We start from the raw sequence: 27,932 nt of genomic DNA on the forward strand, positions 1-27,932 counted from the left end.
AGTATCAGCCAGAGAGATGAGTCCTAATCCAGATTCCACCAGTTGAATGGAAGTGTAATGAGATCTGGGAGCCTCAAGCTATCCCCCCGGGCTCACCTTTCAAGGACATCCAGCCTGAGATCCCTAAGGTTTGATTTTTTTCTCCCACTGATCCCCAAGTAATGGCACTTACACTATTGACCACTGGCTATTTGTTTGTTTGTTTGTTTTGTGTATTGATTTTTATTGAGGTAAAATTCTCATACCATGCCATCGACCATTTTAAAGTGTGCGACACAGTGGTATTGAGAAAATTCACAGTGTGGTGCAAGAAGCAGCTCCCTGTAGTTTTAGAAAGTTTTCATTATCCCAGGGTGCTGCGTGGCTCAGTCAGTTAAGTGTCTGACTTTGGCTCTCGCAGTTCACGAGTTCAAGCCCTACATCAGGCTCTGTGCTGACAGCTCAGAGCCTGGAGCCAGCTTCGAATTCTGTCTCCTCTCTCTCTGCCCCTTCCCTGCTCACTCTCTGTCTCTCTCTGTCTCAAAAATAAATAAACATTAAAGTTGTTTTTTCATCATTCCCCAAAAATACCCCATCACCCATTAAGTGATCATTCTTTCTTCTTTTGCCCATTACCTGCCAACATCTCAACTGCTTTCCGTCTTTGGATTTGCCCCACTGTGGATGCATCATAACAAAGAAACCATGTAATAGGTGACCTTTTGTGTCTGGCTTCTTGCAGGCAATTTTTTCAAGACTCCTCTACATTGTAACACGTATCCGTGTTTTGTTCTTTTTTTATAGCTAAGTAATATTCCACCATATGGGTATACTTTTTTTTTTTATTTTTTTAACCATTCACCTGTTGATGAGAATTTGAGTCATTTCCAGCTTTGGGTTATTATGATACGGTTTCTATAAACATTCATTTACAAGGGAGTTTCTGTGTGGCCTAGAATTGCTAGGTCATTTGGCAATTATGCATTTAGCCTTTGGGGAAACCGCCGAACTGTTTTCTATAGCACATCCCTATCAACAAGTTTTATCTCTGATGGTATGTTTCCCAGACCTAGTGTCCTATTTGCCTCTGTGGCCCATTCAGGGCCTTGCATCTTATGAGTATAACAATGAGGAGATAATATCTATAACCTTAATAGAAGGCACTAAACAAATTTTTTTTAAATGTTTATTTATTTTTGAGAGAGACAGAGCCTGAGCAGGGGAGGGGCAAAGAGAGAGGGAGACACAGAATCCGAAGCAGACTCCAGGCTCTGAGCTGTCAGCACAGAGCCCGACGTGGGGCTCGAACACACAGACCGTGAGATCATGACCTGAGCCGAAGTCGGACGCTCAACCGACTGAGCCACCCAGGTGCCCCAACAAGTATGAATTTTTGTGTGTCAGCTTTATAAGGAGGGCATGGAGACATAAGGAGGAGAGCAGCGTGCTATCCTTGGTCATCTAGGAAGATGAATTTGGGGCTCTCAGGATGACCAAAAGGAGTGGAGAAGGGAAGGGAGAAAGAAGGAGGGAGGAAAGAAGAGCCTAGAAAATGAGTAGAACACTGAGAACAGGGTACCAGCTGATGTGACTCCTCCCAGCCTTGGCCTCCCACAATTCCCTTGTAAAATATAGCACATTCTCAAATGTTAGGGATAATCATTTTCATCATGCTAACTCTGGTGCTTGGTAATTCTGAAGGGGTTAAATTTTACATTAGGCATAAAGGACTGCGTGATGGAAGCAAAATTCACAGTTTCGAAAAGGTAGAAGCAACCCGAAGTAGAATCTGAGATCTGTGGTGATCAAGGACAACTCTGAAGAGCCAGTAAAAGGAAGAATAATGTAGGTAAGAGACGCTCATAAGATATGGAGTCAGGTGATGGTAAATTCAAATACCTGCTTTTCCACATATTAATGACATGTGTCCTTAGATCACTTATTTTCTCTCTCAAAGCAGTAATTTTCTTATAAGCAAATGGAAATATTACCTACCTTGTAAGATTGTCATTAGGATTCATTTGGATAATGAATGCAAATGTTGGCAGAGACTAAGAAAATACCCTCTGATATTTCCTATTTCATTGAGTGGATTCAACATGTGTAAGGTGTTGAATTTTGTTAAATGGCTCATCCATCTATAAACACGTCATATGATTTTTCTCTTTCGTTCTATTAATATGATGGATAATACTAATAGATTTCTTAATATTGAGCCACACTTGTGTTCTCGAAATAAAACCCACTTGGTGGTAATATATGTCTTTTTAATATTCCGGTGTTAATTTTTTACATTGATATCACAAGTAACATTGATTTGTACTTTTATTTTGGGGGGCAAACTTTGCTAGATTCTGGAACAAACATGATGCTCATCTTATAAAATGAATTTGGAAGAGTACCTTATGTTTTCATACTTCGCAATAATTTAAGGAGCATTGACATTATCTCATTTGCAGGATTTGGCAGAATTCAAACATGAAAGTACCCATCTTAGTGATTTTGTATGAGGAGCTTTGTAACGACTTTCACTAAGTTTTCCTAAGACAATTGGTTTGTTTGCAACTTTCTGAATTTTGGTAAGTTGTAGTTTTCCTTAAAAAGTGTCAATTTCATCTGAATTTCAGGTATATTCCGTATAAATTACAAAGTACTCCCTTGAGATTTTTTTCTTTTAATAGTTATCCCCCCCTTATTTCTTTTTTTTAAATGTTAATTTTTGAGAGAGAGAGAGAGAGAGAGAGAGAGAAGGGCCAGAGAGAGCGGGGGACAGAGAAACCAAAGCAGGCTCTGCACTGACAGCAGACAACCTCATGCGGGCCTCAAACTCACAAACCATGAGTTCATGACCTGAACCGACAGAGCACCCAAGTGCCCCCCCCTTGTTATTTCTAATTTTACGTATGTATGCTTTCTTCCACCAATTTCTTGGTTAGGCATGCAAATAGCTTACTTTGCTGATATATGTTTTTTAAGTACCAACTTTTGGACTTAATTGGTTTAAGTTTTCCATTTCATTATTCCCCTACTCTTGTATCTTTTTATAAATGACTTTTTTAAATTTATTTTTGAGAAAGCACAAGCAGGAAAGGGGCAGAGAGGGGGTGGGGGGTGGGTCTGAAGCAGGTTCTGCACTGACAGCAATGAGACTGATGTGGAGTTTGAACTCAGGAACCACGAGATCATGACCTGAGCTGAACTCCGACGCTCAGCCAACTGAGCCACCCAGATGCCCCATCCATGACACCTCTAGATATGATTGTTATATTTTCTTTTTACTCTGTCATGTTTTATGTTGTGTTTATAAGTGTACTATCTTTTATACAAATAGTCTTTCATAATTTGGTCTATGTTATTTATTTCTACATTTTAAAATTTATTTATTTATTTATTTATTTATTTATTTATTTATTTTGGTAGATTTGATTTATTTTTTTAATATGAAATTTATTGTCAAATTGGTTTCCCTACAACACCCAGTGCTCATCCCAACAGGTGCCCTCCTCGATACCCATCACCCACCCTCCCCTCCCTCCCACCCCCCATCAACCCTCAGTTTGTTCTCAGTTTTTAAGAGTCTCTTATGGTTTGGCTCCCTCCCTCTCTAACTTTTTTTTTTCCTGCCCCTCCCCCATGGTCTTCTGTTCAGCTTCTCAGGATCCACATAAGAGTGAAAACATATGGTATCTGTCTTTCTCTGTATGACTTATTTCACTTAGCATAACTCTCCAGTTCCATCCACGTTGCTACAAAAGGCCAGATTTCATTCTTTCTCATTGCCAAGTAGTATTCCATTGTGCATATAATCCACAATTTCTTTATCCATTCATCAGTTGATGACAGCTAATGAATTGATCAAAAATGATTTAAACAATGTAACAGAACAAGAATTTAGAATAATAGTCATAAAATTAGTCGCTGGGCTTGAAAACAGCATAGAGGACAGCAGAGAATCTATTGCTACAGAGATAAAGTGACTAAGAAATTGTCATGAGGAGCTAAAAAGTTTGAAGAGACAGAGGAGAGAATAGGTGAATTAGAAGACAAAAATATGGAAAAAGCAGAAGCTGAGAAAAAGAGAGAGAGAAAAATCCAGGAGTATGAGGGGAGAATTAGAGAACTAAGTGATGCAATCAAATGAAACAATACCTGTATCATAAGAATTCCAGAAGAAGAGAGAGAGAAAGGGCTGAAGGTGTACTTGAATAATTTTTTTTAAAGGATGAAATACTTAAGAAAGTTTGCTCAAATCGCTTCCTTTATGTCAATACTTTCATATATATGGCAATTGACAACCGGTTTGCTACTACGGATAATATTGAAATTTGCTAGTAATCTCTTCTTCACCACCTCTATCCCAGGAATTGATTTGAAACAATATCCTTTTATTCCTAGGTAAGAACTATAAAGCAATCATAAGCTTAATTTACTTTTTATTTGCTTTCCCCCTTTTTAAAAGTCGATGCCGTGTTTCTACAATTTCAAGCATGAGGTTGTCATGGCTTATACCTTCTCTCTTATAAGCATCATTTATACTTTGTTCTACAGGTAGCTATATATTTAATGCTCACCACCAGGCCTTATGTCAATGTCTCTCCAGTCAATTTCACTCTTTGGTAGTTTACTCAGGAAAGGCTCCTGGGAACAATATTTCCTGAGTTCTTGCTTATTGATAGCAGTTTGTCTGCCGTCTTTATACTTGAAAGTAAGTTCAGCTGGATTAATAATATATGGTTCATATTTTCTTTCCCTGAGTATCTTAAATATGTCATTCCATTGTCTCCTGATATAAGATGTTGCTGTCAAGAAATCTGATAGCCATCCAATTTTCTTTCCTTTTTAAGTGACTTAGTCCTTTTGCCTGGGAGCTCAACGTACTTTTCAGCATGTGTTGGTAGGAGTCATTCTGGGTACTTTTTCTTGAGTATCTGGTGTTCTTCTCTACCATGTGCTTTCAGATCCTGTTTTTTAGGAAAGGTGCTTTGTACTGGATTTTTTTTTTTCAGTTTGAAAGTATGTGTTTATTAACTGACCAGATTACAACAATAATAATCATGGCAGATACCTTAGTTCATCCTTCTAATAAGCCTATTGATCTGGTCTCTTCCCTGTTGCCAGCATCTCCAAATGGGGGTGGTCTTTTTCTTCCTTCCCCCTCATGGAGAAGATAATCTGAGGGGCCATAAGAAGTTGTTTGCCTCTGTGAAGCGTTTTGCCACGGATCTCGTGAATCAGATCCTCCACGCAGATGATGCCGTCTTTGCCGAGAGATCTAGCGATCTATGTGCTATCTGCCACGGCAATTCGCTTCTTGTTGGTTTTGCCATAACCACACTCGTAGATCAAGTCATCTACCAACTTCAGGTTTGGGTACCCCTAGGCTATATGGGGTTCCACAGTCCTTAACATGTTAACCAAAGCCTTGTTGGGTTTAACAAGGGTGCCGCTGAAGTTCTGGCAAAGACAAAGGAACTGCAACACCTTTCCAAACTTGGGCTTGCACCATTGATACCTCTGATCCTGATGACGAATGCCAGTTTGGGTTCTGCAGGTGCAGAGAAGTTGCTGGCCTTTCTTGCCATCCTACCCGTCCCACCCTGCTCAGTTCTGCACAGCTGCCTGTATTCCTGTGGGGATGCTGAGCATTTTGTAGATAAGCTTCCTCCTTGCCTTTGGAGGCATCTTCCAGGCAAACTTCTTTCTCAGATGCTTCATCTTCAACACGGCAAAAATTCCTTTGCTTTCTCTTTAAAGATTTTTTTTTAATGTTTATTCATTTTTGAGAGAGAGGGAGAGACAGAGCACAAGCGGGAGAGGGGCCTCGGGAGAGGGAGACACAGAATCCAAAGCAGGGTCCAGGCTCCAAACCATCAGCACAGAGCCCAACGCGGGGCTCAAATCCACGAACCACGAGATCAAGACCTGAGCCAAAGTCGGACGCTTAACCGACTGAGCCACCCATGTGCCTCTGCTTTGCTTTTTCTTAAGGATTTTCTGGCACAGAAGCAACCTTCTTTTTTGTGTTCTCTGCATCCTCCAAAGTTCTGGCCGGAAGAGCTGTGTTTTGTTTCTTTCTTTGTTTGTTTGTTTAATGATTTCTCTTCCATTTCTTTGCTTTCTTCTTTTGTGAACTCTTCTGTATTATACACATGTATTTTGGCTCTTTACCTGTTTTCAATTTCTATCACGTTTTCTCAAATCTTTTTTTTAATCTCTTCCCTCATTTGTTTTGATGTTTAAAATTTTACTCCTTTTAACCTTTATTTTTTTAGGCTATTTCCGGTTGTATTTATCCACTCCTGTGCTCTTTCCAGTTTAATATTGATTTCTGAAATGAGGTTTTTAAAACAAATTTTTCTTTCTAATTCTTCCAGAGTCCTATAACTTTACCACTAAGTGTTTCTGTTATAGACTTAGGTTTTCTTTCATTTCCCCATTATTACCTTCATTTCTTTTAGCACATTTTGAAATTTTAGCCCACCGTTTTCATCTGCCTGGAGTGTTTCTATGGTGCACTCCCATTGCCAATAGACTGTCAATGGAGATACAATTGTCCTCTCGACTCTCCTTTTTCTTCACTGATAAATTTGTATGGGACTCAAATTTGATCCTTTCCTGTTGCCTATTCTTTTTTTTGTTTGTTTGTTTGTTTTTTTTTAAATTTTTTTTAACGTTTATTTATTTTTGAGACAGAGAGAGACAGAGCATGAACGGGGGAGGGTCAGAGAGAGGGAGACACAGAATCTGAAACAGGCTCCAGGCTCTGAGCGGTCAGCACAGAGCCCGACGCGGGGCTCGAACTCACGGACCGCGAGATCATGACCTGAGCTGAAGTCGGATGCTTAACCGACCGAGCCACCCAGGCGCCCCTCCTGTTGCCTATTCTTATGTGAAATTAGTTTTCCTTAACTTCCAGGAGAAGTAAGTGGGTCAGGACAGATTTGCTAGCTTTGTGGTTCTATAGCACTCTTTTTTCTTTTTTTAAGTTTATTTATTTATTTCAAAAGCAAGAGAGTATGAGCGGGGGAGGGGAAGAGAGAGAGGGAGAGAGAGAGAATCCCAAGCAGGCTCTGCACTGTCAGCGCAGAGCCTAACAGGGGGCTTGCACTCATGAATGGTGAGGTCATGAGCTGAGCCAAAAACAAGAGTCGCCCCTAGCACTCTTTGTGTGTGTGTGTGTGTGTGTGTGTGTGTGTGTGTGTGTGTCCCAGTACGACCTATACTTTCTGAGAGCTCCTCACATCTCCCCCACTTCTGTCTGGTCTTCTTTGGCTTTTGCCCTGGCATCTCTATCTAGCTCAGCTTGGATCCTGTTTCTAGCAATTTCTAGTCCATGCGGGATTTGGGGCTCATAGAGCTCAGACTATTCCGGCCCTTTCAGACCCTCGGGGGGACTCCTGCAGTTTGCAGCACACGGGAACGAACACACAACCAGCAGTTAAAGTCCTTCTGCCTGCCTTCTACCGACTCTCCGGTGGAGATGCGGCCCCTTTCCGGCTTGTAGGGCCATCGGCGAATCTGTCGCACCTCCTTGTCTCTTCCTTTGCAGGTTCTGATACCACGCAGATCCCAAAGTGATGATGTGTGGTTCACTTCTGCTCCTAATTTGAGGTTTGGAGGCTACCTTGAGAGCTCATTAAAAGAAATAGATGTCTGTGGGTTTGGTTTTGATATCCTGGCACTGTTGTTAATGGAGTGTTGAGGGAGCTGCAAAACCCGTATCATCAATGCCATCTTCCCAGAGTTTGCCATATTGCCTTCTGGAGTGATCCCCGACATAACCCGCTTACAGTGACATCCAGCGTGCGCAACTGCCACATCCCCATGCACAATCCCCGAATCTACGTGAAAGGTCTTTGCCTCATTTGTTATTCTGTCACATGACCTCCATAAACTTCTAGCCACAAGCCCCGCTAATGTTATTTGAGGTTGTTTCATTTTTATTTTTCGAAGCTTATTTTTATGTATTTTCAAACAGAGGGAGAGCGAGTGGTGGAGGGGACAGAGAGGGAGACAGAACCCCAAGCAGGCTCCGTGCTGTCAGCGCAGGGCCCGATGCGGGGCTTGAGTTCACCAACCGCGAGATCACGACCGGAGCCGAAATCAAGAGCCGGAGGTTTAACCGACTGAGCCATCCAGGTGCCCCTGTTTGAGGTTATTTTAGACAAATGTGTCTTCCTCAAACACCAATTCATTATTCCAAATAAACTAGGATGAGGATCTGTGTAAAGACAAAGATATAAGGAAGACTTCTTCTAGAGGGAGAATTCTCACCTCCGCACAGTGTAGTCATTGGGCATGAGGCTGGGAAGTCAAACTGAAGCCAGGGCCCGGAGGGACACAAAAGGGTGTCAGACCCCAGGGAATCGAGTGAGTTGTACAAACAGCCGTCCGTTCTGTTGCTGCTCAGAGAAGCAAAGCTTGGTGAGGGCTTGGCATCCTTCACGGCGGAGGGAGAATTTGATAGAGTGAGAGAAAGCAAATATATTTGCCTAAACGAGGCATCACTGCCTCATATGCGTATTATGGGGGTGGATGGAAGTGGGTTCCCCGCAATTAGAGGGATCCTCCAAGCCCAGGTCTCCCACAGCGCCTCCTGCCAAGAGGTGGAGTTATTTCTGATTTGGAGCTCCTGAAGCAAAAAGAGCGTTTCCAACCTCTTCTCGGTTTACCGCCTGAAATATATATTCTGTTAAAAAAAAAATTATAGGGGTGCCTGGGTGGCTCAGTCTGTTAGGTTCCGACTCTGGCTCAGGTCGTGGTCTCGTGGTTTGTGAGTTCGAGTCCCTGCATCGGGCTCTCTGCTCTCAGCACAGAGCCTGCTTTGGCATCCTCTGTCCCCCTCTCTCCTGCACCTCTCTCTCTCTCTCTCTCTCTCTCTCTCTCTCTCTCTCTCAAGAATAAGTAAGCATTTAAGAAAAATAATATCATAGTGCATCAGAGACACCATTTTTGTGAGCTGTAGGCAGAAGAAATGGGTATTTCTTTAGTTCCTCTGCTCGTGGGTGCTGGGCACAACGTCATACCGCCAAAGTCCATCCAGATCAGCTCTCAAAGGCTAGGGCTCTACTGATCTCGTCATACGTCCCTATAACCCATCTTCAACCCCAACCTCTACAGGTCAAGTCTCTGTGGTTCACACACACTCGCCCTTATACTCACTGCACTCCCAGCTCCCAAAGGACTGATGGGAAATACAGATTACTGGTTACGGGGCGACAGATGGGTCAGGTGCACCTCGTACCCCACAGCAAAACCCCCTAACAGGTCCCTTTCACCACCTCCCTCCCCAGCACTGGTTGTCCTCTTGTACCGCCAGTGTCCCACCCAGCCCCTCCTCTCCACTACCCTTTCCGATTGCCTCCCCCCCACCCTCCCCTGCACCACTCTCTCCAGGCGTCACCATTCCTTTCCTTTCGGGGACACATTTAGCGCCCCCCTCAGCCTGGCTTCTCCCCTTCCCCACCCCGCCTAACGTCTCTAATCAGCAGACGAAAGGCTCTCCTCAGGAATCAGGTCTCTGGACAAAAGAAAAAGAGGACAAGGAGGTTGTGAACAGCACTCTCCTCAGATGGTGCCAATGCGGTGAGGCCACGGTTTCTTTTCCTGGGATTCGGAGCCACTTTCCTGGTTGCCAGGCCCACTGACTTGTACAGAGAACAGATAGATGTGTCACTGTTGAAGATCAGAAGAAAAGTGTGTGTGTGTGTGTGTGTGTGTGTGTGTGTGAGAGAGAGAGAGACAGACAGACAGACAGACAGAGACAGAACACAAGAGCATACCCATGCTGGGGGACGGGGCGGTGAGGGGTGGATAAGTCTACACAGGGGTTTCTGGCCACCGTAACAAAGCATCTTATGCAGTGATGGGAGCCAAGACCGAAGCGTGAGGCAGAATGGCCCGGGTCAAGGAGGAGGAAGGAGCACTTATTAAGACACATCCAACTATGTCGGTGATTAAGCCCTCCCAACAATTCATTATCATCCCCTTAGTGCCAATGACTAAAATGAGGGTCAGAGAAATGAGACAATCCGCCCAAGGTTATGCAACTAATAAGATCTCTTTGTCTCGTAAATTCGCGCTCTGTCCACTTTTCGGCACTGCTTCCGCTGTCTTCCCCTACCCTCCACAGGAGGCAGCTTTGCATTTCAATGAGGGACCCGGCCCAGGGTGAAGGCACCGCAAACATTGACACTCGGGCCCTGCAATCCTCTCCCCACCCAGCCTGCGGTCCACCGTGCTCCTTTTCTCAGCCTTGCTAGCGCCAACGCTGGCCACCCCGGCTCAGCCCGACCGGTTGGAAGAGGCAAGCAGGGGGCCAGAGGCTGGCCCGGGCCTCTGCAGGGTAATTCTCTTCTGTCCCAATGCTGGGGCCCGGCCCTCCCGACTCCCCCCGCCGCCAGCCTTGCCGCCGAGGATAGCAGCACAGCTGGAAAAATAGATAGGTCTTTCTAACCCTCTCATGCGTGTGCCGTGGGGCCAGGTAGCTCTATAAATATGGTAATGGCTTCTCAAGCATGCCCAGACTGGAAATGAGACCGAGAGGCTGGGGAAGGGCTGTTCCGACCGATAACCGCGGCAGCTGCCTTGCTGGAGGAGACGGTGCCTCTGAGCTTCAGGGTCAGATGAACGCCGACTCCCCCCCCCTAACCACCTTGAGTAGATCCCCTCTCCTCCTGTCCCCTCCCACCCCATTAATCGCCTGCGCCCACCTGTCCCCTGATTACACCGATGACACACACGGAGGAAAGCAGGCAAACAGAAGCTCATGTTTTGTCTATTACCAGAAGGCTCAGACTTGTGATAAAAAAAATAAATAAATAAATACACCGGCAACAACACAGCTACATAGATGCGTACAATGGGGAACCAGCCTGACACTTCCTGCCGCGGCCCCACTGAGAAAAAGGACGGCTCCCAGAGCCACACGCCTGCTCAGCCTGAACAGCTGTGCCCTCCAAGAGGCTCTGTCTGTCAGCAGCCGCTCCCGGGCTCCTCCTTCGGTGCAAAGCAGACAGTGACCCCCACCAGCTCCCCCAGCGCCCCGTGGAATATAGTAACTATAGCAAATGGGGCCTGGGATTCTAGCGTGACTTCAGACCAAGCCCTTCGCGTCGTTCTAGACCTTTCCGTCAGATGAGAAGGATCATTCCTTCTTTCCGGGTTGCCAGATGAGTTTCAAGGCTTAGGAGATGCTTCTGTTTCCCTCCACCGGCACCCAGCTCTTTTTTTTTTTTTTTTTTTTTGCTAATCTGACCATCCCCTCTGCCAGATGGCAGCCAGGCCTCCCTGGCTTGCATTGCTTGGACAAGGGGTTAGTGCTACAGAAGAAGAGAGAAGGCTTTTGGGTGTCAAAAGTCTAGGACCAGAAGGTAACCAAGGATGGGGGCTTGCACGCTGGGTTTCTTAGGCTTTTGGGGGGACATGTGATGCCGATGGACACCAGAGAATAGGATTTCACCTGCATAAACCATATTGCACATCATTTTACCGCATAAAATCAACTCTTATACAAAGACGAAAACGAATGGGGTTTTAAGTTTTTATTTAACCCGCTGATGAATGAAGACATCAGGAAGGTGTCACAAACCAGTTCAAAGTGCAAATCCAAAGAGCAGAAACGTATATGGGCAATTAAGGGCGCTGAAATGAATGTGTTAATACATGCAAAGCTTGCTTGTACCTGGGGTGGTTGGGAAAGGTCCGAGAGGGATCTTTTGTACATCTTCAGGACAACTTTCACCGCTATGGGCGAGAGTTATTTCCATCAGTCTGTTTCGCTCAATTTTCAGAGTTGTAAGATAGTTCAAAGGCAAGGAAAGCTGAACACTACTTATAGACTCAGGTAACCACAGGGGGCATTAGAGATTGTCTTGTATCCTACAGGAGACTAATACACATTTTTCACCATTTTAGAGTTGTTGCGTTTTTTTTTTATATATAATTTATTTTTTTCCTGAAAATTATATGGAAACAAACACAGAAGAAACCAATTAGATAGAAATACACTCAAGGACACCTGGATGGCTCAGTCGGTTGAGCGTCCAACTTTGGCTCAGGTCGTGATCTCGTGGCTTGTGGGTTCGAGCCCCACATCAGGCTCTGTGCTGACAGCTTGGAGCCTGCTTCGGATTCTGTCTTCCTCTCTCTGCCCCTCTCCCACTCGCACTCTGTCTCCCTGTCTCTCTCAAAATAAATAAACACAATAAAAAATTAAAAAAAAAGAAGCACGCTGATTAAAACGGTTTAAAATTTTGTGATATAGTAATATATGTGTTTCTTTGTTGACACATTAATTAACAAGATAATGTAATGACTACTATAATTTGAAAGGAGTCATATATATCAATAACATTTCAGGATATCTCCCATGACTGTAATGTGATATGAAAATATCAATTATCTCTGCATTTTACAAAGCCACAGATACTAAAACGAATGTGATATGTTGCTTATATTTATAAGGGAAGGGAAGGACACATTTCAGTCAGAAGTTAGCAAAAATAAAGATGCTTTCCCCCCCACCCACCCCCCCCAACTTCACGGACCTTTATAATTCTGTTAGGGTTTCATAATAAGAATCTCTGAGTTAGATTTGAAAAAAAAAAAGAATTCCCCCTCATTCCTACTGTTGAGATCAAAAATGATAACTCAAACGGAAGAGGAAAGATAAAAAGAAGAAAACTAAGCACGTTAGACATTATTGACATATGTGAGGAAGATGCCCTTGGCTCTGTCTCCCCCAGGGCGACCAAGAAATTAAGAGAAATCCAACATAGGTCTAGGGAATCTGAAGTTTACAAGACCCCAGGGTCTGGGCAGACAGGATGCAGAGAATCTTCCAAAGTGTGACCCAAATGTCAAGGCGGTTCCTGCCGGGTGGGTGCACAGAGCCCATCTGAAGACGTGGTCAACGCGGGGAGGTCTGTGGTGACAACGACGGAAAGAATTCAGCAATCTCCTGGTAAGTTCATGCTGCGGCCAGAAGAGGAGTGAGGACGGATCTTGACGGAGTCCACACCCAGCATGTCTATACCCTGTGCCCATCCCCCCGCCCCCCAGGATGTAGAAGTCCTGTATCTTGCACATGAGTGGGCTAAATGTTGCCTTTTTTTATTCCACCTGAGAAAGTCTCCCAAGTGTAACTTTCTCCCCATCCCAGGGCACTTCACTGATTCAAAGTCCTTACCCTGGGAATCATGGTCCTTCCTCCGATGGCCCCACCTGATGTTCGAGTCGGATTTCTCACCGTCTCCGCCAACATGCCCCCATCACTGCCAATCACTGCTTCTCAAGCACTCTGCCCTCTGACCCCACTGTGGCTTGACCTGGGCCTTGTGCTCTGCCTGGAAGGTCTCCCCAGCTTCTTAGCAATCCTGAAAGCTCTTCTTTGCTTTGGCTCAGAATGTGCTCTATTCCCCAAGTCACCTTCCGACCTACTAAATCCCATTTATCCTTTCTGACCACGACCTCCAGCATAATTAACTCTTCTGTGATGCCTTCCAGAACCTCTTCTCCCAAGGTTCTTGTGATATGGTGACTTACAACATATATATATATATATATATATATATATATATATATATATATATGAGCTCTTTGGCTCAGACCAAATATTATATATATAAATTCCAAAGAGCTCCTTGGAATTTCCTAAGGGATGAGAGCCATAAAGGTGTCTTTTGTTATGTTAATGGAGTGACCCCTGGAAGGCACCTAAGGATTGGGGGCTGGTTAGCCCTGGAGCCTACCCAGTGATCCAGGGTTAGAATTTTCCATCCCACTCCCCAGCCTCCCCACTGTCCAGAAAAACCACAAGAAGGGAGGCAGAGGGGAGAAAGGATTCGCGTACAGGTTTCAGAGGGAGTGTGGTCCTACTGATACCTTGATTTCAGATTCTAGCCTCCAAAATGATGAGAGAAAAAAGAAAACATGTCTGTTGTTTCTAACCACCCAGATGGTGGTACTTTGTTATGGCAGCCTTAGAAAACTAACACAGAGCCTTCTTGGAACAAGTGACATTTGAATAAATTTTGTATTTCCACCCAGAAACGTGGAATTTATTTGCCCAACAGATGTGGGCCAGAAGGAATTTTCCTTTATTTTGTCTCGTATTTACAAGTCTGCGTATTTCACATAGGCATTCTGATGTCCAGCTTACCTTTGTTAAAAAAACAAAATTCAACCAAGCAAATGTGAAGATCTAATAGGCATTATTAAGCAATTCACAAATCTGGCAACGTCCCTTCCAGAAAGCAGAGATGTTCTGAGAAGTGGAACCAAACAGAAGGTTTTTGGAGACAGGAGACAGGCGGGTGGGTCAAGGAAGTTATTAGCAAAAGAATAAAAAAAAAAAAACGGTGGGGGTGTGAGTATTTCTGGCCAGGGCATCTTTGTTTGGAGAGATAGGGAACTGCAGAATTCTCATCACCCAGATGACCCCACTAAGTCCTATCTGGACATTTCAGATTGGCTGTTGAAAGGTCACATTCCTGGGATAGCTTTCACATTATAATTAGTCTCGGTTTGCTGTCGTGGGGTGGGGGTGGGGGGGCACGTAACTTCATTTCGGGGCTTCTCGTTTCTTCCAGAACACCTCGAAAGGTGAAATAGCCACGTGCCAGAGGGGCTAGCGTTCGGTAGAGATTGCCTCTTCCTAAGAAGCCTGGGTTCTCAGATAGCCCTGTTGCCTAGCGCTGACATCCGTGCTCCTCGTCTCTCATTACACTTCCTGCCTGGTGTCGATGGCATAATAAATGCATGAATGGGCTCTAAGATATTAGCCAGAAAAGAGTTCAGACAAGAAGTCTCTGCAAATCTCCCCCGGAGCCCCAGCGAATGGCACTGATTGTCACCTGTCCTCCAGAGCCCTGGCCACTTGGCTGTGTCAGTAGCAGTGGGGGGATGAAACCTATCCCTCTATCTTTAATTAAATCACCACTCTGCAGACATTCCCTTGGTCTGAACTTATTACCATACCTGGATCTTCTACCCTTGCCGCTGAATTCCAATGTGATGGATCTCAAGTCCCCTACGTGTTCTACAATTTGCTCTTTAAGTGAAAACGTTTACATTTTGATTGCCTAATGTGTTTCTATCATTTTCCATCCAGCAGGACGTCAGGGCTCTGTATAGCACTCAGTAAAGTAAACCAGTCTAGACTGCAAGGCCTTCGTCAAGACAAAGCTCAGGTCGTACCCGATGCATCCACAAGCCTTCCGGCAACAGACAAGAGTGTGAATATCCCCACACACCACGGGAAGCGGGTCAGAAAGACCTGGATCTGAATTTCAGTTTTGCAACATATTAGCCGCTTACGCAAATTACTTGACCTCTCTAAATCTTATGTGTAGTATGGACATAAAAACCTTCTGTCACAAAGGATTCTAATGATGATTAAATGAGATCAGCATATATGAAGTATTTAGCACATGGCTGGCAGGTCATAAATACCTTTTCAAGTTGCCTGTTGTTTTTACTGTAATTGTTAACGGTTTCATCGCTGTTCTTACAGTTGCCGTTATTATTATAGAAGTAATGCTCCATTGTAACGCTCCAAATAGGGTCCAAATCTTCAATTGCATAAAGCGTGGGATCACGTTATTGCAAAATTTTAGGGAAAAAATTAGAATAAGGCTACGATGCAGAAGGGGAAAATTGCCTATCATGTTATATCTGAATCCATGCCATCATGATGAGTTTTTTATACAGTTTCTCTGCAGTGCATTTGCTCTGTGGAAAAACTAAGCCTGTCTGACACCAGTTGGCAGATCAAATATCACAGAAGAGCCCTCCCTGGCCAGAGGGCATTTGGAGAAGCCCAGAGCTGTGTGCATGAAGCTATGAGCAATGAGTTTAGCCAAAGATCATAAAGAAGGGCCACACTAGAGGGAGTATACAAGACAATGTGACAGACAGACTTCATTTGGGATGTCACCTTAGGCTGACGGAGATATAAAGGGATGGGACCTCTGAATAATAATAATCAGATTGACAGATACCCTCCCCTGGGAATCTGGGCAGTCTATGTTCTCATTAAGTTGGAAAGCATTGTTTTTCTCTCTTCTATGGTTGAAACTTTCCAGAGGACTGCAATCTATCTGTGCAAAAGATGTGGCCATATTAATCCCATGAAGAGTCTTAAATATGAACAGACCAAAGCAGATACAAGGTAGAGTCCTCTGTCTTGCATTGTTATAAACCTCATAATCTGCCTAAACAACAGCTTGTTTCCTGCCATTCCTCTGATCAATCAGCATCAAGGGTTCCCTGTTACTGAAAGCGAAAGGTCTAAAGTCCTTGGATGTCTGCATGCTGTCCAGACAGGGGGAAGACGAGAGTGTAAGAAAAAGAAACAGGGGTGCCTGGGTGGCTCAGCTGGTTAAACATCTGACTCGGCCTCAGCTCAGGTCATGATCTCATGGGTTTAGTGAGTTCAAGCCCCATGTCGGGCTCCGTGCTGACAGAGCGGAGCCTGCGTGGGATTCTCTGTCTCCCTCTCTCTCTACCCCTCCCCTACTTGTGCTGTCTCCGTCTCTCTCAAAATAAATAACTAAACATAAAAAGGAAAAAGAAAAAGAAACAGTAGCCAACAGAGCCTAAATGTTGCGCGTCCTATGTTGGGAAAAAACACCCCCACCTGACGAGTAACCACAGTCAACTCCCTGGGCATTATCCTTGACTCATGTTGACTCACCTCTTTTCTTCTCCTTACACACCCATTCCATCAAATAACCAGTCAATCAATCACTAAGCTCTTAATGTAATTCCCCAATAGCCCTTGAACTCATCCACTTTTTCCCTACCCTGCCACCACTGTCCAGATCTGAATCAGAGCCTGAGCATAATCTGATGCGCAGGATCATCTCATCTCTCCCCCTAAATCCATCCATTCACCTCAACGTGGGAAAAAATGACTTGCGTGCACAGAGGGAAAGTGGTGGGGAGGAAGGTAGCGACCATGAGGAAGGAGAGTTGGCTGGAGAAGAAGCAACTAATCATAACAGAACGCTTTTCACTGAGTGATTATTATGTGCCAGCTATTGTGCCAAATGCCGTCAGCCCGTTACCTCATCCAGTTCTCCCCAAGTCCCATGAGGAAGAAAGTGGAGGCTTGTGGGGGGGCGGGAGGGTGCACAATAAGTTAAAGATGGCTCTACATTTTTTGTGGTTCCTCCAATTGGAGCTATGAGCATGAGGCTATGAGCAATGGGTTGAGCCATTGCTCTCCTTGGATCTAGGCTGTCTTAATAACTTGCTGAACCACAAGAAGTCAGCAGAAATGGTGTCTGGGACTCGTGAGGCTGGGTCCAAGATAAACTGTCCACCTGAGTCCTAAATTCTTGATCCACTAAATTATGATCAAAATAGAATAGTTATTACAAACCATGAAGTTTTAAGATCGATCTTTGTGCCATAAGAGATAACCTGAACAAATTAACCCACTGGGTCAAAGTCATATTGTGGATGTCAGAACGGAGACTCACGTTTAAGTGAGTCTTCACCACCAGGCCATCCTGTTTCCCTAAGTGGAGAATGTTGGTTGATAGACCCGGAAAATCAAATGCTTCCAGAGAGGAAGGCATCAGTGCCCAGGCTACGGAAGGGAGAAGGGGAAGAAAATCAACACTTATCCAGGCATTGTACTAGAAATATTTCATCAGAAGACAAAAACTTTTAATTAAAAGAAGAGAGAGAGGGAGAGAAACTGTCAGAGACCGAACAGGGAGTCCACACCATCTGATAGCTTCAATTCTCACTTACAGCTTACTTATACCAATTGATATCCTTCTCTTGTCTGCTGAGGGGAACCACTGGCTTCCATAAATCACCTTCCCGAGTCACAGGCGACCGCCATGTTAACCCCTGCTTCAACAGAAACTTTGCCAACAGTGACACGAGCCACGTGTCATTGACCACTACCCGTCTGGCAGAATCTACGCAAAGTGCTTGCGTCTGTAATCTCACTTAAGCCCCACAAAACCCTAGAAGGTAGGGGACTATTAGCACTTCTAAGTTAAAGACGCACGGAGTCTTAGCAACGTTAGCCTGACTTGCCCAAGGTAAGGCGGCAAAAATGTGCCAGAGTCTAGAATTTCTCTAACATCTGAACCTCAAATTCTTACATCACAGATTTTGGCCATCCTCGTTGGCACACGATAATGGTCCATACTTTTCACTCTCCACCCCCCCCCTTTTTTTTTTTGTTTGGAGATGCACAATGATCCTAACAATAATGTCCACGAACAGTATTGCCTCCGCTTTATAAAGACTGAAAAGAGATGAACGCAGAACCATTCAGCCCATCAAATGGTGACAATAACAGTCATCATGCCTACTATAATATAGAAGTATTATAGTAGTACTATAGTATAACAATAACTTATAAAAATAAGGGGCGACTGGGTGGCTCGGTCGGTTAAGCGACCGACTCTTGATTTCAGCTCGGGTCATGATCTCACGGTTCGTGAGTTCCACCCCCGAGTCAGGCTCTGTGCCGACAGTGTAGAGCCTGCTTAGGATTCTTTCCCCACCCCACCCCCAAAATAAGTAAGTAAACTTAAAAAAACAATCATGCCTACTTGGACCTAGGCAATGTTTCACTACTTGAAATATATTAATTAGTTTACACAAAGTAATATAATAATAATAATAATAAGTCTTATTTGACTGGATTGACACATAATATCGGCATCACTAAAATCACACAACTATTAAAGCGAAGCTCCGAAATAAAACCCACTTCTCCTGCCTCTTAACCTAGAATGTTTTCCACCGCACCGACCACGTCTCATTACATATCTGTCCTTTCCTTAAAGAAATGGAATAATGGGGGTGGGTTCTTCTTGGGCTGAGGGATGGTGGGTTTGATACTGAAGCACCCGCACGTTGGGCAGTTTAATTAAGAAAAGTGCGTATTTGGGCAAAATTTATTGAAACCCTCACCTTCAGGGATAGCGCTTGTCTGACCCGGATCACGACAGCAAGCGCTTCCTTAAATTTTGCCCTCCTTTCCCCCTCCCCGGAGGCTTACTCCCTTCACCCTAGTCCTGGCTTTGGAGCACATTAGGATTGGTCTCCGGACAGTTGTGAAAGATGTCCTGTGGGGCTGTGATGAGAGATAGCATTAAATATCTCAATTTATCATTTATTAACACCAAAGCACACACACAACAGGACAGGGGACCCGAGGAAGGCGCCTTTCCTTTGGCCACTCAGCACTCATTAATGGCGCGTCTCTACTCTCCCCAGCACCGCTGACACGGACAGAAGCCTGGTCCTTCGTCCTGCGGAGAGAGGTGAGGAAGTCCTCTGCAGGATTGCACACTGGAGTAGGGGCGTGTATGCCCGAGCGTGGGGAGGAGGAGAGCCTACACCGCATTAAGTTCTTGGATTGCTGACATAGGAAATCAATCCTCGCTCAAGAAGAAAATGAAAAAATAATAAAATGAAATCAAAATTACTGGAAGGCTATGGAGTCGGGCCTTGGTCTTGAAAAGGAGCAGGGACGGCTCCGGGGGTCTCGGAAAAAGAAACAAAGGGACAGTTCAATTCCCAGTGATGCCATAGACAGAACTCAGCCCCGACCATTTGTTTCTCCAGCTCCTGCCAGTCTGCATAAGCTTCAGATTTCCAGGGAGTGTGTCTGAATGGCTTAGCAGGTCAGGGGGCCACCCTCTGGCTGGAGAGGCCCGCAGGATGGGGCAGGGCCACTTTCAAAAAAGGAGATCAGATGCCCTCGTCCCCGGGATGATTAGAGACAGGCAAACGTGACAGCTGTTCACTAAAAAGACCGAGACAGAACAGAACAAAAACAGAAAAGCAACTATATTAGTTTCCTGAGGCTGCTGACATAAACTATGACAAACCAGGTGGCTTCAAACAACAGAAGGTTATCCTATCATAATTCTGGAGGCTAGAAGTCTGAAATCAAAGTGTCAGCAGGGCCATGCTCCCTCCAAAGGCTCTAGGAAAAAAATCGTTCCTCCACTCTTCTTAGTTCCCAGGGGTTGGCAGCAATGGTTGGTGTCCCTTCCCTTGTAACTACATCATACCAAGAAATCTCTGCCTCCGTGGTCGCACGGCCTTCTTCCCGGTGAACGTGTCTCCTCTCTCCTTGGGAGGACACTGGCCAACTGGGTTAAGGACCCACTCTCACCCAGGATGGCCTCATCTTACATTGATTACATCTGCAAAGACCCCATTTCTAAATAAGTTCACATTCCCAAGCCCTGGGAGTGAAGACTTCAATGTATCTTTCACAGGGATACATTCAACCCATGACATCAACCAAGTCGAGAGAGATACGGCTGGTGGAACTTCAGAAGCCTCGAAGGAGGCAAGATCTCAGCAAATAGTTATGTGACCAGAGGCAGGGGTCGTGGGATAAAGACAGGGAGATGAGGTAGACCTTGGTTGCGTCATACAGATGGATGCCTGGAAACCCAGCACAGGGAGGAGGTAACTTAGTGGCTAGAAACCCACATGAGTGACGCTATAAGCTGATCTAGGAGTGGTTGAAAGACACACCTCCTTCCGTTTCCACATTAACCTTAAAAGTCTCACAGATTGTCCTTCTTCTAATCTAATCTCCCTGGCCATCTCTTCAGCCTCTTCCTCTTGGTGGTTCCCCTCATCACATCTCTTTGAAATGTACTTGGGGGGAAAACGAGGGACATCACCAAGAAAGAAGAGCGAAGAAAAAAGAAACCCCCCACCCCCGACATACACGTCCAATCAGCTTTTTCTTTTGTTCACCCAGAGGGGAGTCTGAGATCAAGTCCGGATTCAGTCTTCAGTGCCTGAAGGCTGCAGAGTGGACGAAAGTCAAATAGATGCAGAGATCTTGAAAATGTCACAGACTGCCCTCAAACCCGAGAAGTACAATCAGGACTTAGCATTTAGAGCATTCTCCATTTCGTAGGGGAGGAAACTGGGGCTTGGGGAGATTCAAAAGGGAGAGACTCGAGCTACTCTGAGCCCAGTGCTTTGCTGAGCTTGGAGCTCTGGTCATCTGTTTCCTGAGACCTTTTCAAGGTCTAGATGCAGGTGTCTCAGCGCTCAGTGCTCCGGCCACACTGGACTTCTCTTGGTTCCTAGAGCAAACCTCTCTCTCTCTCTCTCTCTCTCTCTCTCTCTCTCTCTCCCCTCCTACCCCCATCACCCTTGGTCTAGCTGTCCCTCATCCTTTGGATCTCAAGTTGGAGGTGACATCCTCCAAGAATCGCTCCTGAATCCACCAGATGGGAAGAGGCTCCCGTGTCGAGGCGGTCCAGGCTCCTCGGATTGCCCCTCTTCCACCTCCTCCTGTAAACACTCAGTACCAGTATGGCTGGCACTCTGCCCGGATAGGATACAGGGATGTGGTGGCAGGATGGCCTCAGTGAGGGAAAGGAGCCGTCTGTTCTCTGCCTCTGATATTTCCGTGCTCAGCCTGTGAGGGCAGAAGACAGAGAGCACCAGCCCCAGCAGGACGCTGAGCATCCCAGGACAACACCTGCTGACGACTGATAGAAGCTTCTGAGAGCTTCTGTACCTTCCCTTTGGTGACTTCCTCTGAATCTTTGCTCGGCTGCTGCTGCTGTGTCACTGGCTCCCAGGCACGGAGCTGAGTGATTTCGTGAAGTAAAAGGAACTCAGCCGCAAGGATCTTGGGGATCATTTCGCCCTGCCCTAGCCTGGATACACGCTGGGAAACTGAGGCCCACAGAGTGGAAAGTGCTTAGAATCTTCATAAATTGTTGGCAGAGGTAGGACCACAATGGGAATTTCCTGACCCCCAGTCTGGTTTTCTTTCCAACCGTGCAGTCATTTCTTAGATTGCTCGCGGAGGGAACTGAGCACAGTTGGTCCAACTGTCTCATTTTATAGATAGGAAACTGGGGGGTCTGGAGAGGAAAAGCCTGGCCCCGAGTCACAAAATATCACCTTGCCTTGATTATTTGTGTTCCTGTACTCCCCTCCTGAGCTTGCGAATGCCACGAAAATTAAGTCCTCCCTGGATTCATCTCCATACCTAGGAAATGACTGGCACAGAGCAAGTGCTCAATAAATACTAGTTAAATGGAGGATGGCTCTAAGAAGAGATGAATAAACATATAGATGAATGAATGAATGAACGAGCGAACTGGAAAAACAAATTCGTCCTGCTTAACCTTTTGGTCCCTATTGGGAAGAAACGCCTAGGAAAGTAGCCCTTGAACCTGTCATCACTCAGGAATGTCAGAGTTCAAATCAGTTTCAAATGCTATGCTAAGCATGCAATCCGATGAAGAGAGAGTAGGAAATCTACACCAATGTGGGAAGTTTCTGCCAGGGTGGAACCACTAGACAGATAGCATGTTTACGTTTCTCTGCAGGTTGCAAAGTTCTCCTCAGACCCATTATCTCATGAATCCTCAAGACAGCCCAGGGTGCTGGGTATCTCACTCCCACTTCCCAGATGGGAAGACCGAGGGTCATCGATCAAATAGAACTAGTCCACGGCCCCTGGGATCCCGCTGCTATGTCTGGTTTGCAGTCCAGTCTCCTCGTTTCCCCACCCCCCTCTGCCTGGTGGTGTTGCAAACTGTGCTGGGGGCCAGGGCAGGTCTGGAGGGTACCTCGTGCCCCGTTAAACCGAAACCAGTTTGTGCTGTTTCCAGAAAGGAATCTGAAAACAGCTGGTGCCATCATGCTGGGACCCTGTGGGCTCGGAAAGGATTAAATTGCAGCTGCACAGACTGAGCTCATTTCTCACCCTGTCTCATTAGGAGCGGCCACCAAGTGCCTGTAGCGGGGAGCTAGCACGTCATCCACTCACACCTTCTGCTCACAGGTGACAGGCCCCACCGGCTGCCCCATGCTACGTCTGATGTCAATTTCTTGGAGACAAATGGTGGGGCTTTTGCTAAGAAACTGAGATGCGCTGTTTGTTCCACCAATATTTATTGAGCACCTCGCTGTGGGTACCCCTAAGTGCCAGGTGCTTTGGGAAAGGAAAAGAATGAGCAGTCCTATTATCCGTTAGCCACAACCCTGAAAATACACATTATCTTGTTCATTATCATCACTTTGGAAATAGGGTCTTTGTGGGTGTAATCAAGTTAAAAGGAGGTCATAGTGGATTAGGGTGAGACCCAAACCAATCACTGGTATCCCTGTATGAAGAGGAAAATTTGGACAACTCCGCAGAGAAGAGAAGGCCCTCTGAAACCAGAGACACACAGAGAGGGTATCGTGTGGAGACAGAGGCAGAGATCAAAGTGATGTATCTGTAAGCAGAAGAACACTATTGATTGTCAGTTACCACGAGAAGCTAGGAAGAAGCAAGGAAGGATTCTTCCCCCCAACATATGAAGGGCACATGACCACGCTGTCACCTTGAGTTTGGACTTTCAGTCTCTGGAACTCTGAGAGAATCCACTTCTGTTGTTTTGAGCTACCTGATTGGCGGGCTTTTGTTATGGCAGCTCTTGGAAACGTATGTAATGATTTTAGTTGTCTTTTCTGGAATGCTTTCCACAAATAGCACTGTATGAGAATTTCACGTGGATTGTCTCCTTTAGTCCCCATATTAAATCTGGAAGATGGTTCTCCTGACCCCTCTTTTGTGGAGAAAGAAACAACACACCCAGAGAAGGGAGTCCGCGTGTCCCAGGCTCACAGATGACTGGGTTTTCTTCACCAAGCAGTCAGCACAGTGTTTGCTTTCAGCAAAGTCTTCCACCTGGCATTCGGAGCGATCCTCTGCCCAGCCCTAGCCCATCTATCCAAAGAGAACTCCCACCTCAGCTCCTCAGGTGGTAACAGAGAGCACAGGTTGGGGGCACAAAAGGTTTTGGAATCCCAGCAACGTGACCTTGAGCAAGTTGCTGAAACTCTCTAGACCTCCACTTCCTCATCTACAGAATGGTGAAAATGGAATCTACCTTCCAGTGTCACGGTTAGGATCAATGAGATGACACAAAGTTTATGGCATACAACGCAATATATAGCAGTTATGGTTATTTAGATTATCATTCAACCTAAAACGAATTTGCTCTTACTTCTATACTTTTATTGCCTTTGGGATGCCCCAGTTTTCTCTTTCACACCCACTCTTTGATCTTCTGAGATGCCTTTGCTCATCATTTCTGTATAAGACAACCCGACATAGGATCCAAGGCCAAGTTCAAAAGCCTACTTTCCCATGGTGCCTCCCTAAACCCCTCAGCTGGAACGGCTTCTCCCACCTCCAACAAAGAGGGCCATTTACAAATATATCCCTTAAATGGCACCTGCACTTCTGTCTTGTGTCTCTTCCTCAGTTTGGATGACAGTTGGGGATTTGTCTTTATTTTTTAAGTAAAATTTCCTCAAACCACTCAATTTCCTAGCAGAGGTAACTCCTGTAATCTCAGACCCTTGGGGGAATTTCTTTAACGCAGTCCCTACAACCATCCATGAATGCTGTCTCTGTCTCTTTCTCCCTGTTGACTTAGATCTTTCACTGGCTTTCTCAAAACTTTGTTCCAGATCCTCTCTCTTCCAACCCATGAGGGGTGCCATGCTGCTATCTTTCTCAGTCTTTGTACCTCCTCTCCTCAAAGGCTTCCTGCTGCCTCTGAGCCCCCAGCCCCCACTTCCAGAAGACTCATCAAACATTTCCTCAAATAACTTTATAGTTGGATGCTAAGAGGAAGTCTATCAGTCCCTAAGAGTTATTTCCAAATTGATCGCGATAGACTGAGCACCATTCCTAGTGTTTTACTTGGATTAATGAGTTCAGTCTTTCCCACAACCATTGTACTATGATGATCCTTCCCTACGGTTGAGGAAACTAAATAGCTTGCCCGCCTTGCGCAACAAATGGGAGTCAGATTTAATTTTTAATGCAATTAATTAATTAATTAATTTGGAAAGAGAAAGCGTGAGCAAGGGAGGGACAGAGAGAGAGGGAGAGAGAGAGAATCCCAAGTAGGTTCCACCCTGTTGGCATGGAGCCTGACGTGGGGCTCAAATTCAGGAACTGTGAGATCATGACCTGAGTTGAAACCAAGAGTCGGATGCTTAACCGACTGAGCCACCCAGGTGCCCCAGCAAATGGGAGTACGAGTTAATCACAGGGCCATACTTTGTATAGACTAAAGGGTATAGACTTCTCAAGAGTATAGACTTCTTTCTGTTGCTCGTTCTTTGTGTCCATCTCTGATCTTTCCTCAAACTTCGAGAGAGGTGGCCTTCTTGGTGACCCTCTCCCATTGCCTAGAAATGTGTCTAACTCTGGTCATCTGTGAACTGGAATGGCTGGGCCTGCCACACCTAAGGCCCTCGGGCGCTCCACAAATGGCAAGCGTTAGCTGCTGACGCTCTTTAGTGCAGGCCCAGCCTCAGGGAACATAGCTCGGAAGGGATAAGCTATCTGGAAGGGAAAGCACACTTCAAGATACCACCGAGAGCCATCTGAAAAGCAGACGGAGACATGTTTCTAGTGGTGGTTGCACACCTCTGTAAATTTACTAAGAATCATCACATTGTACACTTAACACGGATCAGTTTTATGGCATGTAAATTATATCTCCGCAGAGCTCTTAAAAACAATAGGATAAGGACGCCTGGGTGGCTCAGTCGGTTAAGCGTCCGACTCCAGCTCAGGTCACGAGCTCGCAGCCCATGAGTTCAAGCTCCGCGTCGGGCTCTGTGCTGACAGCTCAGGGTCTGGAGCCTGCTTCGGGTTCTGTGTCTCCCTCTCTCTCTGCCCTTCTCCCGCTCACTCTCTGTCTCCCTCCCTCTCAAAAATAAATAAACATTGAAAACAATTTAAAAAAAGAAAAAAACGATAGGATGAAGGAAGAAGGGGGGTTGGAGTTGCTATGAGCTTGGCTATCGTATCCACAGGGCCTATAGGCAGAGCCTGAGGCCTGTGGGGTTGGCCAGGGTCCGAGGTCCCCCGCGGTGGGGGTGGGGAGAGGACACTTCCTTCAAAATCGACACAAACGCGGCGTGCACAATCAGCATCAACTGCTTCACGAAATCCCTCTGAAAGGCAACATTCTATCAGTTACATCAACTGTAGTCTCATCTTAACGTAAGTTTTAAGGAACTATAGTTAACGAGGGGCGTGAAGGTATTTCACAACGTTTCCCAGAGTATCCAGAGTCCGAAACCTGAAAATCCTTCGAATGACCCTCGTTAGGAACACGTGCCCTGGAACACTGGGAATTCCGTGGGCTTAGCGCAGAGGTCAGCAAATGTGTTCTGCACGTGCCCAGGCTGTCCATATTCCAGCCTCTGTGGGCCATCTGGTTTGTGCTGCAACCGTACGACTCTGCCATCGTAGCCCGAAAGCAGCTACAGATAATACGTCCACAAAAGGGTGTGGCTGTGTTCCAATAAAATTACTTGCAAAAATAAGCTACTGGCCCGATTTGGCCCTGCAGGCTACGTTTGCTGACCCCCGGCTTAGTGGTAGGACACTAACTTCAAACCAGCGGGCTTCGGAGGGAGCAGGAAGAGGCTACCTCTCTCTCTCTTGCTCCCCCACACCGGTACAACAATCTTAATCCCTCCTTTTTGTTCTCCCACCCTCCTCTCCCATTCCCCAAGCTTCCTCCGTTGCCTTATCTTGAGAATAAGCATTGAGGGCTGCTCCAGCCACAGAGTCTGTAAAACTTTCGGGCACTGGAAGTCACTGCCATTTAGTTCACTCCCTGAGTTTCCTCAAGTCCAAAATTCTTCTTTTTTTTTTTTAATGTTTAAATATTTATTTATTTTTGAGAGAGAGACAGACAGACAGAGTGTGAGCAGGGGAGGGGTGGAGAGAGCCAGAGACACAGAATTGGAAGCAGGCTCTGTCAGCACAGAACCCAACGTGGGGCTTGAACTTACGCACCATGAGATCATGACCCGAGCCGAAGTCGGGCGCTCAACCAGCTGAGACACCCAGGCACCCCATTCAAGCCCAAAATTCTAAGGAAAGAACTAAATTGGCCCATTTCACCTTGGGTCCAAGCATGGATCATAGGTCAATGTAGAGCCTAAAGGTCTATCATTCTCCCTTCAGGGGTCCACATTGCTTATTCTGGGCCTCAGTTCTTTGGGTTGGGAGAAGGAACAAGGGACAAGGTCAAGTCCAAGACGTGGGTGTTTAAGAGCTCATCACTAAGTCTCTCTGGGGTGCTTTTCCCCATGCGCCCAGAGACCCAAGGTCAAGCAGAGAAAATGTGGGCTCTAGTAAGAGGAAGGGGGTGCTATTTTCCAGTCATTCTTTCCCTCAGCGACCTTGGAAAGTCACATAAACTCCTTACGCTTTAATTTTTTCACCTACAAAATGGGGATAATGATTATTTTCTTAAATGAGTATGCTAGAGAGAAAATAAAATTAATATTGACAGGAGGAAATACAGGAGACACCCACCATGGGGCTGTTTCTTTTCCTGTTACAAGGATGATGCTATTTGTCCTATCTATTTGGGTACTGGCATTATTCATTTGAAGCAATTCAGTTAAGCATTTATTGGGTGGCAACCACGTACGTGACGACCCCCATACGCGAAACGTCTCTCAGAAGGGATCAGCACTGGACACGTGTCTGAGTTCTGTTACTGGCATTACTATTATCATCCTCCTGCGTCTGGTGGGTGGGCTCCAGAGAGCTGGGCCAACACTGCACAAAACAATCTGACTTAGGAATTCTTGGCAGGCAGGCAGGCAGAGCCAGAGCCCTGAAATGAAGGTAATACAGCTCTAAATAGATAGCCAGGGGACTTTTTTTCTATATTAAACTATTGATTTTTCATAAACTAAGAGCACAAAAGGCCAGTGAAAACAATCGAGTCCCAGAGCAGGATGCCAAAAAAATTAGACAGCTCTTTGTCCCTGGTCGGCCGCTTTCAGGAAGTAACTTCCTTTTAAAGAAAAGATAAAACTCCTTTATGTTTAGGAAGTAAATGAAAGGAAAAGGGAAGGAAGGAAGCCAGCAAAGAATGAAAGAA

The 27,932-nt window shown here is 45.6% G+C and overlaps 1 pseudogene; it reads right to left on the reverse strand.

Moving 5' to 3' along the window:
- Positions 1-5,045: 5,045 nt before the first annotated feature.
- Positions 5,046-6,130, reverse strand: LOC122204586 (annotated as a pseudogene).
- Positions 6,131-27,932: the final 21,802 nt, after the last annotated feature.

This window comes from Panthera leo, chromosome D4 (assembly GCF_018350215.1).
Source record: "Panthera leo isolate Ple1 chromosome D4, P.leo_Ple1_pat1.1, whole genome shotgun sequence".
In the NCBI taxonomy this organism is placed as follows: domain Eukaryota; kingdom Metazoa; phylum Chordata; class Mammalia; order Carnivora; family Felidae; genus Panthera; species Panthera leo.